General features: G+C 33.6%; 1 protein-coding gene and 1 long non-coding RNA gene across 4 annotated transcripts in view; one reads left to right on the plus strand and one right to left on the minus strand.

Annotated features, from left to right (window-relative positions):
• The window catches only part of LOC145277872 (uncharacterized), a 623,323-nt gene extending 618,328 nt beyond the window's left edge, over positions 1 to 4,995 (minus strand). For 2 of the 3 annotated variants that reach the window (XM_080129859.1, XM_080129853.1), the window contains exon 1: positions 4,099 to 4,959. The gene's annotated coding sequence lies outside the window, so the exon portion shown is untranslated. Of the gene's footprint in view, positions 1 to 4,098 lie in introns of all 3 variants that reach the window. The other variant, XM_080129852.1, reaches the window with a different exon arrangement.
• LOC145277875 (uncharacterized) overlaps positions 1 to 18,809 on the plus strand; it is a 19,494-nt gene extending 685 nt beyond the window's left edge. The window contains exon 2 of the long non-coding RNA XR_013868233.1: positions 17,940 to 18,809. This is a non-coding gene — a long non-coding RNA (uncharacterized LOC145277875). The remainder of the gene's footprint in view (positions 1 to 17,939) is intronic.
• Positions 18,810 to 21,950: the final 3,141 nt, after the last annotated feature.

Raw genomic sequence — 21,950 nt, forward strand, 5'->3', positions numbered from 1 at the left:
TGCTGAGAAAAGGAAATATTGTCTCTACCCCTAATTCGAGGTGAATAATAGATAGTGAACCGAACCGTCTGTTTACTGTAACGTTGCTTCTCTTATTTTGTCCATTTCATTAGCCATGTTTCTGACAAAGAAGGAAGAATTGCTGTTTGCTGGATCGGAATCTCCATATAACATTAAATTAGGTACGGGCAAAAAATGGTGGAATAAAGATAAGGGGACATAGTTTTGAAAGACGACTTATTTTTATTTATTTTTTTTCTTTGTAGGTTTCCGACTACTTTTTTTTTTTTTTTTATTATTGTATTTGAAAAATACAAGACTAAAGTTAATTTCCAAAAGGAAAAAAATACGTGTACACGTGAAAAAAAAAAAAAAAAAAAAAGTTATGAAAAAATTTTTCACAGCGAGCTAATTGAGCTAAATTTGGAAGTTAAATTTATTGTAAAAAAAAAAAAAAAAAATCTTTTGAACGATAAATATTAGTTTTCTAGGTCTATTTCAAAGATAATTAGTAAAGTAAAGTCCTAAGATAAGGAAAAAAAAACTTGTACAAAAATAACTTAATTAGCACCCAAAAAGCGAGAGATTCTCGCTTCGTTCAACCAAAACAAAACGCATTCCTCGTTTCATAGATTATACGGAAGCTTAAAAATCACTAATCGTTGGCAAGTTTTTTACCTTGAAGTAGTTTTTGTTTTGCTTTGTTTTTATTTTAGCTCCTTAAATCAAGTGGCTTTATGCCTTGTCTGGAGCGATTTCCATGGACAGAAAAAACAAAAATAAACAATTCTGATTCGAGTCAGCGAAAGCAAACAATAGTAAAGAAGAATCAATTCATTGATTGTTAATTTGTAGAATTTAATCAGATTATGAAATGCAAACAAAAAATAAAAATAAAGTTAATACGCTAAGTTTTCTCAGATTTTGTGATTATTTAGGCATGAAATTTATGATTTATATAGAAACAATGGATAAAATAATTCTCATCTTCCACTAATTAAGAGAACTCCGTCCTGTAACACAAAAGTTCACGCGTAAAAATTGCCGGACGAATCCACTTTGAGAGAATTAATTGTACTAATGTTCAATTCATTTCAAGATATGAAATAGTAAAAATAAAATAAAAGGTAATAATTCAAAATACGCGATTAAGCTAGATTAATTCACTTGAACTATAATGAAAAAATAAAAACAAAAACCCACCCCCAAAGAGTAAAATCGACATTTGACATTGTAAAGAAAAAGCGGAATAAATTTGAGTTTAAAAATAAAAAAAAAATAAATAAAAAAATTATATAGTCACTTCACTTGTTGGTTCGCCTACGATCTCTTCTGTATATTAAGAAAATAGTATTACTAGTACATTATGTTTTGATTGTTTTTCACATTTTTCGTGATTTTCATTTTTATTTACTAATCGTGTATAAATAAACCTTTTAAAACAAACAAAAGCGAAATAAAAATGCAAGTAAAAAGACCCACTCCCACACAACACCAGGTAATTTCAATATGCTATGTTTGTTATTTTTGGGGGAGGATGGGATACTTTTACAGAATTTAAGCAGAATTGTTTTGTTTTTAAACTTTAGTTTGGCAATGGTCGGTTTAATCGTGGCCTTCGTTCGGTTCAAATTCTGTAAAAGAACCAGTGTCTTAGTGTTTAATTTTTAGAGATTTTTTTTTTTTTTTTTTTTTTGCACATGTCAATCATTTCGGTTTCTTTAAATACAATGAAAAATACTAATTTAATAATTAACTTTCTTTAATCATTTTTCATTACAATAAATATCAAATTACACAAAATGCGCTTCTTTAAAAGGGTTTTAATTGAAACTTGATTCGTACATATTTTGCTTGAATCCTGGCAAACCATAAACAAGAGTAAACAAAATAAGGTAAATTTGTAGTCGAGCATCCCCCCCCCAAAGAAAGAGAATTTGATTTTAAGTAATTATTTTATTAACTTTTCTAATTTGAACAAGAAACAACAAAAAATTCTCTACCCTCTTCAAATGCACAATTTATCTCTCATAGTAAAAAAGCCCTTAAAACGTTAGAAGGGTCCGGAAACGAGGGGTCATTTTACGTTAAATTTATATGCAAAACTAATCGCCCATTCTAAATTATTCTTTTCTTTCCGCGGAGTTTTTCTGTGTGTTCACATGTAATCGCCTTAAAAAAAACAAAATCTCATTTTTAGGAGGGGGGGGGCTGAGGGTGTTATTCTCTAAGATCAAAAATAAAAATTTTTTCAGTAATTAATTTAAATTTGAAGTGTAATTTTATGCCATATTAAATAGTACAGAAAAAAAATGTAAAACCAACATTGAAAACAATCTTTCCACAAAATCATTTTGGTGTGTAGCAAAACTACAGCTTAAATTAAACTGCTCCCCTCCCCGCCGTTTTAAATGATAATGAGGTTGGGTGAGATTATCGCTCGCTCGACCCCTTAAAAATATACGTGTTGATTAAAGGTAAAAGGCAGGTAAGATATTCAATTTTGGAAGATGGAGAAAAAAAAAAAACACATACACACACAGGGAAAGAAGACACGTCTTTCATGAACATTAATAAATACATGTTTAATATTTCATGGTTATTAAAATTTACAGGTACCATTATGCAGTTATGCACACATTATTGTGTGTGTTTTGAATTGTTTAAATGTTGGGGTCAAACCGCAGTTTAGTGGCTTGAACATAAATGGAAGTAATCGAAATAGTTTATTAAAAAAAAAAAAAAAAAAAAAAAAAACGGAATCGCAAGAAACGAAGTCTTTTAGCTAATTTAAAAATAAATTATTTAACATTTCACAAGATTTGTTGGCACTTGTGCATCTTTTCATTTTAGGCCGTCCGTCCGCATCAAGGGAAGAGTCTCCAGCCTTCTCATGTTAAGGACTTTAGAAATTTGCATGGAAGGTTACAATAATGCACAAGTACCGAATTAAAAAAAAAAAAAAAAAAAAAAAAACTTATGCACTTTTATTACCGTGATGAAATAACATTTAGAAAGCCATTATTAACATGGGGAGGGGAAGAGTCTTTTTTTAAAATTATTCTGTGCTTTCACCTAACAATTTAAGGATATCGTAAAACTTAAATTTATCTTAAAAATACTATTTAATAAAATAGCACGGTAACAAAAGTGCATAAGCGCCAAAAAGAAAAAGGAAATTAAAGTAGGCCCTTATGCATTTTAATATCCCCATGCAAATTTTTAAAAAGCCATTCCTAAAAATGCCGCGGACGAAACTAAAATAAAAAAATGCTAAAATGTTATAAGTATTATGCATAAAAAGATTTTTTTTTTACAAGAATCATTATTTACGATCCGGTCCATCCATCACGTATGTTATTTCCGTTTGTATGAAGTCTGTTCGGGCAACTAAACTGCTTTTTATGTTTGAATAATTATTTAACAAGAAAGGTAATTTATGTGTAAAATTACAATTTATAGACAGAAATTAAATATGGATTATTTGCTCTCCTATACTAAAGAAAACCAGTATTTCTTGAAGGAGCCACTATTCTAGGAAAGAACCTGGTATTTGTTTATGTCGATGTGTAGCCTCTTGTATTCGTTCAATGTTAGAACTAAAATTAATCATATTGAATGTTTGTAATCGAAAGCAAAAGCTGAACAAATGCAACATGTGGGGGTTCAACAGTAAAAACATCCTTTTAATAAAGAAAGCGTTGAATTAAAACATTAAAAATAAACAAATATAAACGACATATGCAATCGAAGTGAATAGGTGTACTTATTCAGATTATGGACCGTGCTATTATTATTATTATTTGTCAAATTTTTAAGTTAAATTCAATTTTGACGGTATTTTTTTTTTTTATCAAATTGTTAGGTGAAAGTACAGCATAGTTACAAAACAGAAAACGCCATCCCTTCCAGATTTTAAGAAGGGCTTTCTAAATAATGGTATTATTTCAGCACGGTCCGTATTCGGCATAAAAATACCTAATAATGAAAAAAAATAAATAAAAAATTACATTTACGTTTTTACAACTTAAATTTACTATACCGATAACACACACGCCCGCACATAAAAATAAGAAATATTTATGAAAACAAACTTACAACGAGAGGTGATAAGTGGCCAGGTTGGCAGTTGTGGCTTTCACTGTTTTTTTTTTTTATTAATTAGTACATCCAAATGGTGAAAAAGAAAACAGCCCGATGTTGTCGCTGTAGTAGAGTCGAGGTGTTGATGGATTTCCCAACAATTAACACGACCAACCTAACCAAAACCTAACCCTAACGCTTATAAAATTCAAGCTGTCACAGACCATAATACAATATTTAAAAAAAGGACCAGAAACCCCTCACCGTGTAAACGGCATTGTTATATCAATATTATTAATGATGATTATGGTAGCGATGATAATGATGATGATAGAAAATATTGTTAAAAAAGGTGTTCGTCGTATGAAATTATAAAAAATTTAAAAATGAACCATCCAAAGAAATTTTACAGATCTTTTAAAGACCTGTATTCTTCTTTAAGTGTTTGATGCGCGATTAAAAAAAAATAAATAAGGGATAATTAAATAATTACAATGTGACTACAAGATAAAGGTCCAGGTTTGTTTAAAATATATATATATTTCATTCCCGTTCGTTTGCAAGAAGAAAATCTTCGTAAAATGCCGAGAACAGCAACGAGAATGAATAATGTTTTTAGCTTCGATTTGATACTGTTGCTCGTTTCATTGAAGATTGTATCTGAAACGGACTGAACCAATCCGAGTTGTGTCAACTAGAAGGGAATAAGGGAAAGGCTCGCCATATGACTTCTTTCTCATTTGTTGCATTTCCATTTCATTATCGTTTATAATAATAATAAAGAGAAGAAAAATAATATTAAAAAAAAACAATAATAGGATGACTCCCTGGTTGCTATAAAATACCAATTTCTTATACAAATTCGCTTCTTTAAGTGCAAGAGTCGAGAATTAAGTTTTTTTTTTGTTTTTTTTTTCACGAAATAAGAAAATGGTATCTTCCAGTAGGCGGGGGAGAGCAGGTTATGTGGGATTTTTGCTTAGGCTTGTTTGTAAAAAAGAAAAAATGTAGCTCGTTCTTCCTCAGATTATTATTATTTATTTATTTTGTCGTATTTGAGTTTTTATATTTTTTGGCTTTGACAATTTTTGTGCGAATTTTACAAAAAGCGTCTGTAATCGATCATAAAAAGCAAGAATTGAATTTGTTTAAATAAAACAAAATAAACACGACCCCCCTACAACCATTCTCTCTCTCTCTCTCTCTCTCTCTCTCTCTCTCTCTCTCTCTCTCTCTCTCTCTCTCTCTCTTTATAAGTTTGGCGCAACAAGGTTGATCTACCTACACAGACCCCTACCCCCATTTCGCCTTGTTTTGTTTGTAATATCTTCCGTGTATTTATTTCATTCTTTCTATCCTATCTTTCTCTTTGATTCCTCAATGTTTTCTTTCTAGCTTTTACAAATATCACTTTTTTTTTTCTAAGGCTTATCTTCAATGGGAAGGGGTGAAGGTAAATAAAAGAAATAAAGACACTGTAATAGATATTATATTTTTTGTTCAATTATACGATAGGGACGCTTGGAATATCTCGCCTATTTCGTGTATTATTCGCTCGAATTTTGGATAAAATCGATTATTCGTCTGAAATAATACGTTTTATTATGCAATAAAATTTTAATATATTTCATTTTTTATATAAAGCCATTGCCATTTTCTTTTCGACATTTTTTTATTCTTAGATTACTGATTTATTTGAACATTTGAAATTCACTTAATTCAGTAAAAATTCGATTTTTTTTGTCAAAGTTTATTTTTGTGCAAAAAGTTTGCTTTTTGTGATCTAAAGTAGTAAAAAAAAAATGGTACAAAAAAGAAAGCATGGCCGCCAACGATGAAAAAATTAAGTTTGATTCTCAACACTTTATAAAATAAATTAGCATTTTATTTTAGAGTAAGAAATACGAGTCAAGACTAATAATCAATTTTATAGAAAATGTACCTATTTACTTGCCTTCTCACGAGGGCAGAGTTAGACACACTTGTTTTTTTTACGTGGGGAAAATCCACCTCCTCAGAAAGGAGCCCTCTAGATAGGAACAAAAATATAAATTGCCTCAATCTAGAAGGATTTCTCCTCCACTGATCGAGGTCAGAAAAGGTGAAGTGTAGTTACACTTTGTTCCTAGCTAAAAGGCCAAACTAAGTGACAGGGAAAATATTTTTACTGACTTACAGTTACAAATAGAGAGAGAGAGAGAGAGAGAGAGAGAGAGAGAGAGAGAGAGAGAGAGAGAGAGAGAGAGAGAGATTAATTGAACACCGTGATTTTTTCCATTCTAAGATATAAGTAATATTGATGTCTTATCTCAATCTTTAAAAAGTATGTGGGACAACTTCTTGCGTACCTGTTTTTATCTATGCGTGACTTACACATTGTTTTTCATATTTACTATTAATAATAACATATTTAATGAGATCAAAAATGCAACAGTGTAAAATAAAACGAAGATTTTAAAATAAATAATTGAATTACGAAATTAACTCCACCAGAATTCATTTCGGTTTCTTTGTAAACACGGCCACTCTAACCAAAACCTAACCCTAACGCTTCGTTATGGTTAAGATTCGTTGTCAGTTTAATCTTTTGTTAACAGTTGACAAACAAAGAATGAATTATTTTGTGACCCTTTGAAATTTGGAAACATTTAAGCTGTCGGGTTAGAAAGCAATTTCTGACTTTAAAATTCAGTACTTCTACTTCAGTAGTTTACGGGGCGTATTATATTTTAGATAGTATTTTCTAGTTAAATTCAATTTTAGGGGATTTTTTGCTTATTAAGTGAAAGTACAAACCCCATCCCTATATTAAGAATAGGTTTCTAAATAATAATGTTCTGTAGTACGCTGCAGAAATACCGCAAATCCTCATGTATTAAAAGAGTGAAAGTTTTGGAAGCTATTTATAGCCAATAAATTCATAAATAGACATTAAAACATTACATTAATAAAGTTAGTTCTAGTTTCATAACAATTTGGTTCAATCAAACGTAAACGATACTTTAATAATTAAATTTAACGGTAAATATAGGGATACGCTACAACAGAACACTGACTACTCTAATTTATTTTTTTAGGGGTAATCGAGGTTGCTGACAACGAATCTGATAATTAAACCCGTTGCAAATTTACCGTTTGCATGGTATTAACCCCTGAACCTAGGGACTATTTTCCGCCATTTTACAGCCTCCGTTTACGCTACGCGCGAACGCGCGGTCGTAGCCTCGTAGGAGATGTCCTTTTCTCCTCCTTGCAACCTCTATCTCACAGAAGAGATGTTGCGAGTTTGTCTCTGATGTATCGTTATTTTCATGGAAAGTGTTCAATTGAGCTTCAATCTATGGTCCCCCCTCGCCAAACTTTCACAAGAAACACTCGTCTAGCTGTAAACACTATCAATAATTTCCCCCACTCTTTATCTGTGCCTAAACCTAAACGTAGATTCCATGAACAAAGCTTCTTTCTTAGAACTGCACGCCTGTGGAATTGTCTTCCGTTTTCCTGCTTTCCGGCTGACTACAATATGGTTGTCTTCAAGTCTAAAGTAAATAAGTTCTTGATGAGCCGTTCCATATAAGTTATTAAATTTACCAAATTTTCATTACTAATGATTACTATATTGACCAATTTCTACTGTACACTCTTTAACCCTTATCCTTGAGTGGCCTCTGGGTCTTGATAATGTGGTGATGCCTTTGTAAAAAAAAAAAAAAAAAAAAAAAAAACTGCCTTTTTGAATCTTTTGTGGAACATTTAAAATTATATTTAAAAGAAGACAAGCACTCCAATTGGAGGGGGGGGGGTAATTTCGGAAGACCTTTTTTTCTCAGAACAGAATTTTCAGATTTTTTTTTTTTTTTTTTTTTCATTAGCGGACAATTTAAAATTCGAAGCAAAAGTTGTTTAAAACAAAATTTTAAAATATATACATTGGGAGATTTAAAATATATACTTTGGGGGGATTTTTTTTTTTTTTGTCTTACGTAGTTTTTAATGCGGTTTACAAAAACATAAGCACCAAACATTTTTGTTTTTCGTTCTTTTTTTGGGGGGGGGTCAATTATGGAACTTGTGTGGCTTAACAGGTGCTTCTGCAGTTTAATTAACCGTTTTTCCGGAAGTAATACGCCGACATTAACCGGTTAGAATACATTTTAACATTTTTAGGAGATTTTTACTGTTTTTTTGTTTCTGGGCGGCGCGCACTCCAACACCTCCCCCCCCCCGCCTCCTTCTCCAAGTTAAACAGTAAAATCTCCTAAAAATGTTAAATGGTGTTCTAATCGGTAAATGTTGGCGCGTTACTTACGGAAAAACGGTTAACTAAACTGCAGAAGCACACACATACATATATATATATATATATATATATATATATATATATATATATATATATATATATATATATATATATATACAATGCCTCCCCACGGGACAGAGTTAGATACTAGGGTCGTTTTTTAACGCGGAGAAAAGGTACAAAATTAAAAAAAGTGTCTCAGTCGTAAAGGACTGCTCCTTCACCGAAAGAGAACAAGAAATGTAAGTGCCGCATCTAAAGAACAGATACAAAAGACCAAAATGTAGCTAGATAATTATTTCGCGAATAATATGTGTGTGCTCGAGAGAAGAAAAAAGGGGGACGAGGGGGAGGGGGCTTATTTGTTTCGTGACATTGCTCGAATGAACTTTGAATCTTTGTGGACTAAAATATCCCAATTTCCACAAGAAAGAAATATACTTTTCCTGTAAATCAGCACGCATTCGAGAATTGTAGTTGTAAAAATACTGTTTTAATGATATATATATATATATATATATATATATATATATATATATATATATATATATATATATATATATATATTATATATATATTATAATAGAAAGATGCGAGCATGAAACGTAATATGGTTAAGCTTAAACATGGAAAAGAAAAGGACAAGATAGTAAAAAATAAAATAAATTTATAACTTAAAATATTGCAGCATTAAGAATTGATTATATAATATTAAATTAAATTTAAAAAAATCTTAATGCTGCAATATTTAAAGTTATAAATTTATTATGTTTACTAGAATATCTTGTCCTTTTCTTTTCCAGGTTTAAGCTTAACCATTACTTTTCATGCTCGCATTTTTCTATTGTAATCCATGATTTTTCTAAATTCGCTTGTTCTTTGTTTATTTTTTCTTCTTATATTTTGCCCCCATAAACATAACATACACATATGTAAAACAATGTACGGCACTTGCCTGCTTTCATTCTCTCTGTTTCACTTGTTACTTCTTTTTTCGCGAGAGCGGTGAATTATTAGCAACACTAGTCGCTGAAGAGACGTGATTGCTATGGAAATCAGTCATAAAAAAACGTCCATTAACACCTTATGAATTTTTTCGATTTTGAACACCAGTAAATTCATTATAACTTTTTATTTTACTGAACGAAAATTGATTTTTTTTTCACAATATAGCTGAGAAGGTGATCTATATAAACTGTAATAATTGTTTGAAATTTGTTAAAAAAAAAAAAAAAATAGATGAGTGAGAGCGGCGAAGCTTTAAAACTGTTCTAAATGACTAAAACTGCCACTTAACCATATAGTCAAACACTACCGTGTTTGAATGATAAGTTCTGTAGAAACGACAAATTTATCACCATTACATTTTTATGCTCCTAAAAATGCCTCCAAAACTGTAATTCTTTTACTAATTTCGTCTCAATCAATAAGGAAATATTGATGAAGCTACTATTATTACACTGTAAAATATTCTGGCACTTAAAGGTTCACCTTCGGTCTTCCAAGCTAGTTGCTGAGATAACTTTTTACCTGTGGATTCAGTTATGGTCCTGTGTTCTGTGTCGTTCTAGAAGGACCCCCATCCAGGCTTTGCCTTCCTACCCTTTGAAAAATTTATTGTTTATCGTCTGAGACGCCCCTACCGGGGAGCGCCCATGGGGCACTCCAAACATTTTTTTCTTTTTTTTTTTTTTCAGGCCAAAGTGGTCTTTCTCTGGGGCACTGACTTCTCAAATCTCACTTTTCCGATCTTGTCACATCTCCCCACTGTGGGAAGGAGATAAATTGCCATCCTGATACTCAGTTCTGGCTTGCTTAGGTGCTTAAGCCTTTTGTTTGAATGAGGCAAAGTCCACTTAGATCCTAGGGGGTGTAACCCTCCAAGCATTACATTATGGCTCGGTCGAGCAGAGTGGTTAGTTTATTTCCCGTCCTCTAAGGTGCCTCATCGGTGAATGCCAAAGAATCTGTCACCAACTATTTTCATCCTCAACTAGAGTGATCCTTCAGAGGAGCTGGATTTTCCCTCCTTCTGGCCTTATGTCATGTTTTGTTGCAATGGGAAGCAATTAAATTCCTACCACCATTTCGTTGATCATTTAGTTTGACGAGTGAAGGTGATTTATTTTGAAAATGTTACAAATATAAAGCTTGCAGTATAATAAATTTCCTTTATAAAATATGACGTTGCACGAAGCCAAAAACCGGATCGGGTGGAAGAGTGTCATTTTCTTCATCTATTCTCTAAACTAGTTTCAGTCACCACAATACCACATTCACTCTATAAATATTTCCGGAAGTTTTCCTGTTATTTTATTTTGAACAAGCATATTTACCTGGTGATCTGGACAAACACCCAATATAGTAAGGACTAAGGTGCAATAAGAACATTGGTTATTCAATATTCTTTGTGGTTATACACTGCATATCAAATTATTAATGAGTTTACATTTTTTAAATATTTAAGGAACGAGTGAATAAAAATCCATGAAACTTTGAGAAAGTGCTTACAATACTATTCAGCTACTTAAGTCAAAAAATAAAAGTATTTAAAGCAGTATTAGCGAAATTATGGCAGAAGATAGGAATATTTGTTGATTTCAGTGTTTCAAGTTATTAACGAGGTTGAGAAAAAACACAATATATCAATAACTTGTTTATTGAAATAATTTTCAAACATTAAATGAATTAGGAACAATGCTTAGAACACAATAACTACATAGCAATTTCTACTTTGACATAATTAGTAGGGGATATGCGATCCTTTTTTTTATGAATGACTTGTGAAAGATGGTGTGACTTTTATGAAAGACGTTGGTCCATAGAATTAGTCAAATTTGTGATTTCCTCAACAGTTATTCCTCGCGATACCTCTTGAAGAGCATCCCACAACTCGTCTTTGCTCTGAAATTGGCGTCCACTTGCATAGAGGCGTCGCTTCATGATACTCCAAAGGTTCTAAATGGGGTTTAAATCTGGCGAATTTGCAGGCCACTCCATCTTCCGTAAGCTAGAGAACCCCAGTTGTTGCAAATACTCTTTGCTTTTGTTTGCTGCATGCGAAATAAGCATTATCCTGCATAAAAATAATAGTTCTTCTAAACGTCAGCCTTTGTTTCTTCAGCCATGGTTCAATGTACTCCTTCAGAAAAGCTATGTAAACATTTGACATCATTTTTACGCCTTCTGGGACTTTCCATGTGCCAACTAAAGTACTTCCAATAATGTCAGCCCATATCATTATCCCACCACCACCTTGTTGGCACCTTAAACGCTGATGAAGATGTCGTCCCTCTAGGACCCATCCTTTGCTCCAGCCATCTGGGCCATCAAGAGTGACACGCACTTCATCCATGAACAAAACTTTGGAAAAATTTGTTTTCATGTTGTCCTCTGCCCATTTCAATCGGTTTTGTATGTGATGTTGCTTTAATGAAGGCTTTGTCACAGGCTTAACAGACTTTGCCATTTCTTTCAGAAGGCAATATCGAGTACTTTTTGAGACATTCTTCAATCCAGCTTGGTCAAACACTTCTCGACTTTTCTGCCAGGGTTCTTAACAACTTCATGTATAATTTGGAGTAGAGAACAGCGTGAAACAACTCTAGATTTACCTTTATCAGCTCTCTTATGTACCTTTGTCAGGTCCTTGACAAAGTTCTTCACAGTTTGATAGTACCTTCCTATCATTTTCAATATTTCGAGGGTAGTTTTACTTTTTGCTAGCTGTTCTGTAACAGTACTCTTTTCAGAACTACTCAAACAACCTTTATGACCCATTTTATTGACGAAACAAACTGCCTTGTTAATAATTTGACACTTACCTCAAATACCATGGATTCAGCAATTATGATGGCAAGTTGTTTACATTGAGCAGAACAGTACGAAAATTTCACAGTTCACAGTTCACCATTGCCAACGTTTCAGAAGCTTTTGATACAAAACTACCCGTAAGTTTCTGAAACTGGTAGAAAAATGTTATCTCGTTAATAATTTGACACACAGTGTAGAATCACGTATTGTGAGAGCACATGTTTCCGATGCAGATATGATGTTAGATGAAAGAGAGAGAGGGTAATAAAAGCAAACATTTTTCTGGTTATGAGAAATGACTCCGGATAAAACGTGATAAACCTGTTCTGATACTACACCTTGCCGTTTCTGTCTTCGATCAGTGAAGAAGAAATCCTTCTAGACTGAGGCAATTTTTATTTTTTGCTCCTATCCAGAGAGTCCCTTTTTGGGGAGCCGGATTTTCCCTACGTTAAAAACCGACCTTGTGTCTAACTCTACCCTCGTGGGAAGGCAAGTAAATAGGAACATGGTCTAACAAAAATTGTACAAAAAAAAAAAAAAAAACGCTTATCATACCTGACTCTTTCTTTTCATCTCTCGTTTTCCTTCTTCTGCCACGAACCGATCATAATTTGGGTCAATAAGCGCAGTAAAGATGATACTTAACTGTAATTTAATCATCAGCGACTCGAATAAATCCTCCATTCTCTAAGAGGTGTTTCGTGTAATTAATTGCATAATTAGTGTAAACAAAAAACTGCTACTTTTGTGTCAGCTACATTCCAACAATTAGTTTTCCAAAAAAAGACATACCAATAAAGCTTTGATGTAGATTAAAGACGCACACCCACGGTTCTGAAAACTCAGTCACGGTAGGATTTTAAATTTATCAAAATATTTAAATAACCAAATGATTCCGCAACACACTTGGGTTGCACTACAGCTTCATGTATGCTAGGCCAGTGAAAAAGTGACTGTGGTAAAGTATTGGCAGTTACACGACAAGGAAGCTGCAGTTTATGTCAAAAGTTGGTCAACATAAAATACACAATTCTGCTGCATAACAACGCTCGTGTTACTTTGCGAAAGCTTAACAAATTAGACTATGAAATAATACCCTATCCACCGTATTTGTCAGACCTCTCGCCTACTGACTACTATTTTTTCAAGTATTTCACCAAAAGAGATGGGGAAAGACAGGACAAGAAAAAGAGCAAGAAACAAAGACAGACTAAGAAAAAGAGACAGTAAGATATACGACAGAAAAAGAAATATATAAAGGAAAAGAAAGGGAGGGGAGAAAGAAAGTGTGAGAAAGATAAACAAATAGATAGAAAGAAAAAAAGAAAAGAGACATGCAAGGAAAGAGCAGAAAACACATAGAAACAAAATAGACACAGTAAAGAAGAAAGAGAGAGAGTAAAAGAAAAAGAAACAGATAGAAAGGGAAAGAAAGAGAGGAAGGGAGGCAGAAAGGGAGAAAGAAAAAACGCACAGAGAAAAATAATAGAAAAAGAGGAACAAGGAAAGAGGGACAAAAGGAGAATGAACAAAATGAGAAAGAAAAACAGAGAAGAAAGCAGACAGAGAAGAGGAGAGCTGAAACCATATATAGAGAAAAAGACAGAGAGAGGAGACAGTTCAGAGAAAGAAAGAAAGAAACAAACAAACAAAAAGAGGGAGACAGGGAGAGAAAGAAACAGAGAAATAAGAAAAAGAGAGTAGGAGCATAAAACATAAAGAAAGAAAAGGATAGAATAAGATAGAAAAGGAGACGGGAAAAGAAATAGCTAGATACAGGAAGAGAGAAAGAGAGAGAATAAGAAGAGAGTAAGAGAGTAGAAAACATAGACAGAGAAAAGAAAAGGGGAACATAAAACAAGGAGACAATGGAAGAGAGAGAGAGAGAGATATATGGGGGGGATGAAAGAGAAAAAGAGAAACAGAAGTAGAAATAAAGAAAGGGAGGGAGAGAAGCAGATAGAGAGAGAGAGAGATAGAAAGGAAGAGAAGGGAAAACAGAGAGAAAAGGACAAGGAAAGGAAAGTAGAGAAAGTAAGACAAAGGGAAAAACAGAAACAAATAGAGAGAAAGAGACAGCGAAGAGAGAGTGAAAAACATATACAAAGAAAAGAGAGAATGAGGAAGGGCAAAGAAAGAGAGACAAGGGGGAAAGAAAGGGGGATAGAGAAACAGATAGAGGTCAAGAAGAAAAGAGATAGAAAGTGAGAGAGAAAAATTACAAAGAATGAAAATGGTAGAGAGATGTGACGAGCAGAGACAGAGAGAAAAATAGAGACAGGCTCAGAGGGAGAGAGTGGAGAAACATGTATAGAGAGAAAACGTAAGACAAACAGAGAGAGAGAGAGAGAGAGGATGATAAAGAGAAAGAATGAGGCAGAATTAATGATTTTAGTTATCCAGTTGGAAATCAATCAGATTAAATGAGATTTAATAACCCGAGAGATTTATAAAACGAATATCACAAATGACCCAGTCCACAAAGGAAAAAAAAAAAATCACATTTTTACAATTTGTATTTGTTCTTTTTTTTATGACTGTCTTTATATTAGCAGAACCAACTTAAGCATTTCAAGAGTCACCAATCATTTGAAAGAAAGTATTTGCACAAAAAAGGGTAAAATAAATTTAATATTTAAGGGGGGGGGGTTAATAAGTCGCAAAAAAAAAGAAAAAAAAAACATAATCCACTGTTGCACATTTACAAAGATGACCAAAATCCTCTTTTGTGATTAGTGATTTAATTGACATTGTACAATCGAGTAATCTCCATTTATCCCTTTTTACATTATATCATAATTAGCAAACGTATCGAACATTAGCCGCCTATTTATATAAACAGGAGCGGATAGACTTAAGATGTCCTTTCGATAGGAACGTTTAACGATAAAAATGCTTTTGTGGGGAGTTCTACCCCCCCCCCCCCGAAAAAAAGTTTGCCAAATTTATAGATTAATACCCTCAAGTAAATCACTCCCACTTCTCCGTCTCCTCCTCTTAAAAAAAAAAATAAAAATAAAAAAAGACGATTACGTGTGAACATTCCTTAAAAATTTGGCGGAAAGAAGAAGAAACTATAGTAAAACACGTATTTTATAATTTAGAGTGAGAGATCAGTTTCGTATATAAATTTAACGTAAAATAACCTGAACATTTTGACTTCTTAGGGCTGATAACTAAATTTTTTTACCATTAATCCTAAACCGATTTGCAAGTTCGTAAAACCACTCGTATCGCCTAAAAAGGTAGGCGCTTACTCCCAAATATACAAGATTTATCTACCATAGTAAAAATTGAAATTTGTTTAATTGCCCTAAAATGCTATAATAACCTAGAAATGGATCATTTTACATTAAATTTATATGTATATCCCTCTACTCTAAATTGTTAAATAAGTGTTGTTGTTTGTTTTGTTTTTGTTTTGTTTTTGTTTGTTTCTGTCACGTTTTCAGGGTGTTCACATGTAATCGCCTACAAAAAAGAGAGAATATTAGTTTTTTATATGATGGTGTTAATTATATCGAAAGTTCAATTCTCACACAAGAGTAAACAGGAATTGTATTTGAAAATAAGCACTGGAAGTTGAATTAGGAACGGTAGATTTGAAGAAAAAGAACGACAACCGTATATCGATTTTACATAAAGAATGATATTACAAAACAGATAAAGGTGAATATACAGAAAGAGGATTTATGTGTACATGCAGCCACAAAACGTACGAAAAACTCTTCTTGCATCAGATGTATTTTGGTAAGAAGAAGAACCTGCATTTTATTTTTGTGAATCTTTTGAGAAGGCTTTCAGTAGAATTCCAAGAGATGTCGTTTGGTAGGTTTTGCATAAATTACAGACGAGTGAATGGTTGTTCAAGGTTGTCCAAGCATTGTACAGAAATGTTCAAAGTCCTGTTAGAATTAACAGTGGTTCTTCTGTGTGGATTCACGAATAAAGTAATAAAATCCCAACCGGATGCTTACTCGTCGGCTGTCACAGACAAAGTGTGTAAATGCGTCACTACGCATAGGCCCGACGCACGGCGCACCCATCCTGTCAAAAAGAGAAAAATAATAAAAATTAATTAATCAATGGGAGCAGGGTGGGATAAAAATAGAATTTAACAACCAACGTGTCTGTGGGAGCCGGTAAGAAGAGATAAAAACCCAGGATCTTTTGTAAATGAGAGAGAGAGAGAAGGGAAACAAGACACCAATGAAACAAGACACAGATGCAGTCAAGTGAGAAATCACCCACTTTTGCTGTTAAAGCCGGCAAATACTCCTCTTTGGGACTGCTACTCGACCAACAAAAAGAAACAAGGAATAAGTACTCTTTATGGACATACTACCCTTTTTCTCAGTTTATTCCAACGCCTTCCTTTTGTATTATTTTGAAAGGTGATGACACATGAAAATTAATTTTTTTCAACAAGCATATTCAATCTAGTCTTTTGTTGATGATAAAATTTATTCAAACCTTAAATGCTCATAGTTTGTTTGTGTTAAATGGAGCTTCTATTTAATGTTTTTTTATGTTGTATTACATAAAGAAGCTATACTTCATTATTGTAACAAAATTCGAAAATCGAAATATTGAACTTCAAGTGAAACTTGATAATACTTAATATAAACTTGATAATAACTTAATGGTATCTACTGAATTGTCATGCTGCAGTTGTGAAAATATCCCAAAATTATGAAAAACGATAGGATAGAAAATTAATTATTAATGAAAATAATATTCCAAAAATTTTTCGGTGTGTATATAAATTAATATCATCAAGTCAGGGAAAGTAACTCATCTTGTTACAATAATGCTGGCTGTCATACAATCATCTATTTGTACAAAGTACATGTTTTATGTAATAATGCAGTCATATTTAACTAATTGTATCATGACAATTAGGTAGATAACATTGCATATTGTTGAAATTGATAAAAATAGTAAGTAGTTATCATTGTTTTTTCATGAAAAATCATATTTTTGGCTGTCAGATTTCGCTACAATAACGAAAAAGAACCTTAACTGCATATTTAGTTATAGCTTTATTGTGAAAGTGAGGGTACATCAGGGTTCTGTACTGAGTTTTTTGCTTTTCGTTTGTGTCTTAAAAATGTTGTCTTATGTGTTTGTTACAGTTCAAACCTCTCTCGAACACTCACGCCATCCAATACTGCCATAAAGGAACAAAAATAAATAAATCCGACTTGGCTTTTTTTTCTGTTTTAAATTGACCATTTAATAAAAACGATTTTTATTTTACATATTCTGAAGTGATGTTTGGAAATCAAGAAAAATCACAGACACTTCACGTAGTATGTAAAGCATTCTGATAAAAAAAAAACTATCTAAGAATACTACCAGGCACATAAAGTACATTTGTATGAATTTTTTTTAACAAATCGGCCCAGCTGTTTTGGAGTCCGTAGGGAACTTTCTCTCTCTCTCTCTCTCTCTCTCTCTCTCTCTCTCTCTCTCTCTCTCACATACACACACATACACACATACAGACAAAGTTTCTTTTTTATACTAGTAGAGATACTTAATTCATTTAAGAAGACTGTATAATGTACTTTGGAACAAGTCATTACCGTTTTCAATAAAATTGATAACTTTTACATGAATCATGTTAATTTACATTGTACAGGGTTAAATGATAAAATTGTCACCAAAGAAAAACGAAATGATTCCATTTCCCTGTGATAAAAACCGATTTTCTTTTTTTCTTTTTTTTATGTTACAGACCATCTACTAGTTGGCCAAGTGTGATAGGAGCCACTATCAAGTCTGAAAGTGACACAATGTTCAATGAGCAAGATCGGAGTTGCACTACAATACAACTCTACCGATCCAAGTTATGACAACAGGACCATTGCCAACACCCTCAAAATACAAATCCGGATAGCTCGACGTTTGAGGGCACAGCTCAACGCATCGGACAACCATTTCCAGCCACGGTTATGGTCTTTGGTGTGGTTTCAAGTGAGGGCCACATCATGCCACTTCACATCTTCGAAATCGGCTTGAAAGTCAACATCAAAGTATATTTGGATGTGCTGAAGAGTGTGGTGATCCCCTGGTGTAATCAGATGACTGCTGACAGACCCTGGATGTGGCAGCAGAACTCAGCACGGCCCATAAGTCCAAAGAGACTTAGGCTTGGCTTCAGAAAGAGTGCTACGACTTTGTACCCTTCTATCTTTGCCCCCCCTCCTCCCCCGACCTGAAGTCACTGGACTAGATCGTTTTGCCATATGTCAAGAACATCACCAACATGACCTCCCACAACACCAAATCCATCATCCAGTAAGTATTCATCGAGCTCCTGCAGCACTTGTGGAAAAGGCATGCTCCAAGTTCTGGACCCGTATTAAGGCAGTGATTAAGGCTGAAGCCGGCTACATTGAATAGATGTCAACTTTACTACATAATCAAGTAACTGTAGATATTTTCATTAAAAAGATTATATTAACATGAACAGCTCTTTAAAATTTGAGGCACAATTTCCATGTGATTTATTTGCTGTTATGTAAGAAAAAAACTAATATAGTTCTTTTAGTTTGATGTACATTTCCTTTGAGATTTCAATTGGTAAAGTTATTTATTCTACAAATTTTTTTTAACTTTTTAATTCGCTACTTACAGCTGATGAGAGAATTTCCCATTCCTGAAACATGAAATGCTTGAATAACCCGGATGTGTTCTGTTATAGTTGTGAAGAATTTACTTTAGTGGCAAACAGAATGAAAATTGACGATTTAGTAATAACAATTTAGTTTGCGTATTTTGAAATCGTGCTTGGAAATCAGGATTACTCATGGTTACCTCACATAGTATGCAAAGCTTGCAAAGAAAGATTAAGACAGTGGACTAAAAACTTATGAAAAGTTTTAACACTTGGTATGCCAATTGTTCTGGAAAAAACATGACAATGTTCTCTCTGATTCTCTCTCCTCAGATCTTGAGCACATGGTACAGTTGGGCAAGAGGTGGCTGGTTACCTTTAATGCATCTAAGACCAAGCTCCTATCATTACATCATAAACGCTCTGATCCCCATCTGGCATCGATTGAAATGAATGGCTCTCATCTAGGGGAGGCCCAATGTTTTGATAAGCTTCTGGGTTTGGTCTTTACTCCTGATCTGAAATGGAACATATACATCAAGTTTGTGGCCAAGGTCGCTGGGAAAATGGTGGGATTCTTCTACCGCTCCAGAAGATATCTCACTAATGATGCAATTCTCTATATAAAAGCCAAGTATGTCCAAGGATGGAGTACTGCTGCCACATCTGGGCAGGAGCTGCTAAAAACAACCTATCCTGCCTTGACAGAGTACAAAATAGACTTTTTGGCTTGGTGGGGATGCCCTTTTCTCTTCCCTGCAACCCTTCTCCTACAGAAGAGACGTTGCGAACCTGTCTCTGTTTTATCGTTATTTCCATGGCAAGTGCTCATCTGAGCTCCATTCTCTGGTCCCCCCTCGCCAATCTTTCACGAAAAACACCCGACTAGCTGAAACCACTGTCAATAATTTTCCCCACTCTTTATCCATGCCTAAATCAAAACGTAGATTCCATGAACAAAGCTTCTTTCTTAGAACTGCACGCCTGTGGAACTCTCTGCCGCTTGCCTGTTTTCCTCCCAACTTCAACTTGGATGTCTTCAAGATCAACACAAACAAATTCCTGATGAACCACCCCCTTAAGTAATGACACTTTATCAAATCCCCAATACCAACTATTACAACAATACACTCCGATTGATTATTGTACACACAATAACCCTTATCCCCGAGTGGCTTCTGGGCCTTGATAAGTGGTGACCTCCATGTAAAAAAAAAAAAGAAAAAAAAAGAAAACTGTCGGATCAATTAGGTTTCAAGGACCCTAGAAAATAAGCAAAATGAAAGAGATTACCTTGGGTTGCCATCAATTTCTTTCGATTAAGCTGTGCACACTGCAAACAAATGAATAATAAACTGGTCATTTAGGATGCTTAAAGCATACAAAACCCCAAAAAATAGAATCTTTTATTTTGTAATATAAGGACAATGATCGTTTTACATTCCTGAATTTTTTTAGATGAGGATTGGTTATTCATATTATTTGGCTTCATCGGACTACTGTTCTCACCTTGAGTGCCACTTTCCCAATGTTTCAGTTGATGTAACATCTGACCTTCTTCAGGTGTATCTTGTCTAACTTGGAAATGTTTCTGTCAAACTCAGGAATTTGGACAGAAGTCTCTGTGGCGTAGTGGTTAGAATACTTGGAAAAGTGATATTCTCCTGAAGGTTAAAGGTTCAATTCTTAGTGTGAGCGATCAAAAAATACAATTGTGAATTACTTAGGCGCTCTATTTAGTCATAGCTGAGGAAATAAGATCATGCTACCTTCATGAAGTAAAAAAAAGGGTTCTGTTTGAAATTCTGATCAAATTCCCGAGTTTGACAGAAACATTCTTGAGTTCGACAAGACACTCCTGAACAAGATTGGAGGTTACATCGACCGAAACGTTGTGAAAATCACACTCAACATGAGAACAGTAGTCTGAAGAATCCAAATAATACGAACGATTCGTTTGCTTTTTTTAAAACATTTTGTAAGAAACAAAAAAAAAAAATACTCTAAAAAATATTTAGTATGCCTCTTTTTTCTTAAATATTAATTATTATTCATAATAATACACTATAACGGAAAACCAAAAAATTCAGGTTTATAATCCAACTAGCAGTTCAGCCTGGCTTTGCTTGGGCCCTATGTACTGTTCATAACTTTATGGGCATATGTATATATTAAAAAGTGTGAATATGTACAGCAATGCCTTTCTATATAATAGACTTCCTTAACTTAGAGAAAAGTTAGTAGAGACTGCAAAGGTAAGCTTTTTTAATTTTGACCCCAATTTTGACCTCTTAACATTTATTGTTTTGGGCTCAAATCAAATTAAAATGTTTGATCCATGTCTAAGTAACCTACATATAAAATTTCAAGTGTTTAGGCATAAAATTGGCGGAGAAGTTTGATAGAGTCTGCTAAGGTCAACTATTTCAACCTTGACCTCTTGGCAGCAAAACTTTCGCCCAAAAACTGATTAAAAAACTTGCTGCATGTCTGAGTACCCTTTATGTAAAATTTCAAATGTTTAGACCCAAAAGTGGCTGAATAGTTTGCTAGAGGCTGCAAATGTAAAATCTTTGGAACTTTGACCCCTTTGGCAGCCAAATTTTTGGCCAAAAACTGATTAAAAAGCTTGCCCTATGTCTGAATACACTTTATATAAAATTTCAAATATTCAGACCAAACATTGGCTGAGTAATTTGGAAGAAACTGCAGAGGTTAATTTTTTTTTTTTAGCTTTGCCCCCAATTTTGACCTCTTAATATTTATTGTTTTGGGCTCAAAACAAAATTAAAAAGTTTGATCCATGTCCAAAGAACCTATATCTAAAATTTCAAGTGCTTAGATCCAAAATTGGCGGAGGAGTTTGGTAGAGTTCTTAAAGGTCACATCATTGAACTTTGACCCCTAACCCCGTACCAGCCAAATTTCTGACTGAAAACCGATTAAAAAGATTTTCCCAAATCTCAATACTCCTTATGTCAAATCTCAAGTCTGTAGACCGAAAATTGACAGTGTTATTGTGTAGGGAAATGTACACAGACAGAAAGACAGACAGACACGCACGCAGACATTTTCACTTTTATAGATATACTAGCATGGGTGCCCCGCATTGCCCGGGTATTTGGAGGT

This window comes from Euprymna scolopes, chromosome 6 (assembly GCF_053919585.1).
Source record: "Euprymna scolopes isolate OS-2025 chromosome 6, ASM5391958v1, whole genome shotgun sequence".
Lineage (NCBI taxonomy): Eukaryota > Metazoa > Mollusca > Cephalopoda > Sepiida > Sepiolidae > Euprymna > Euprymna scolopes.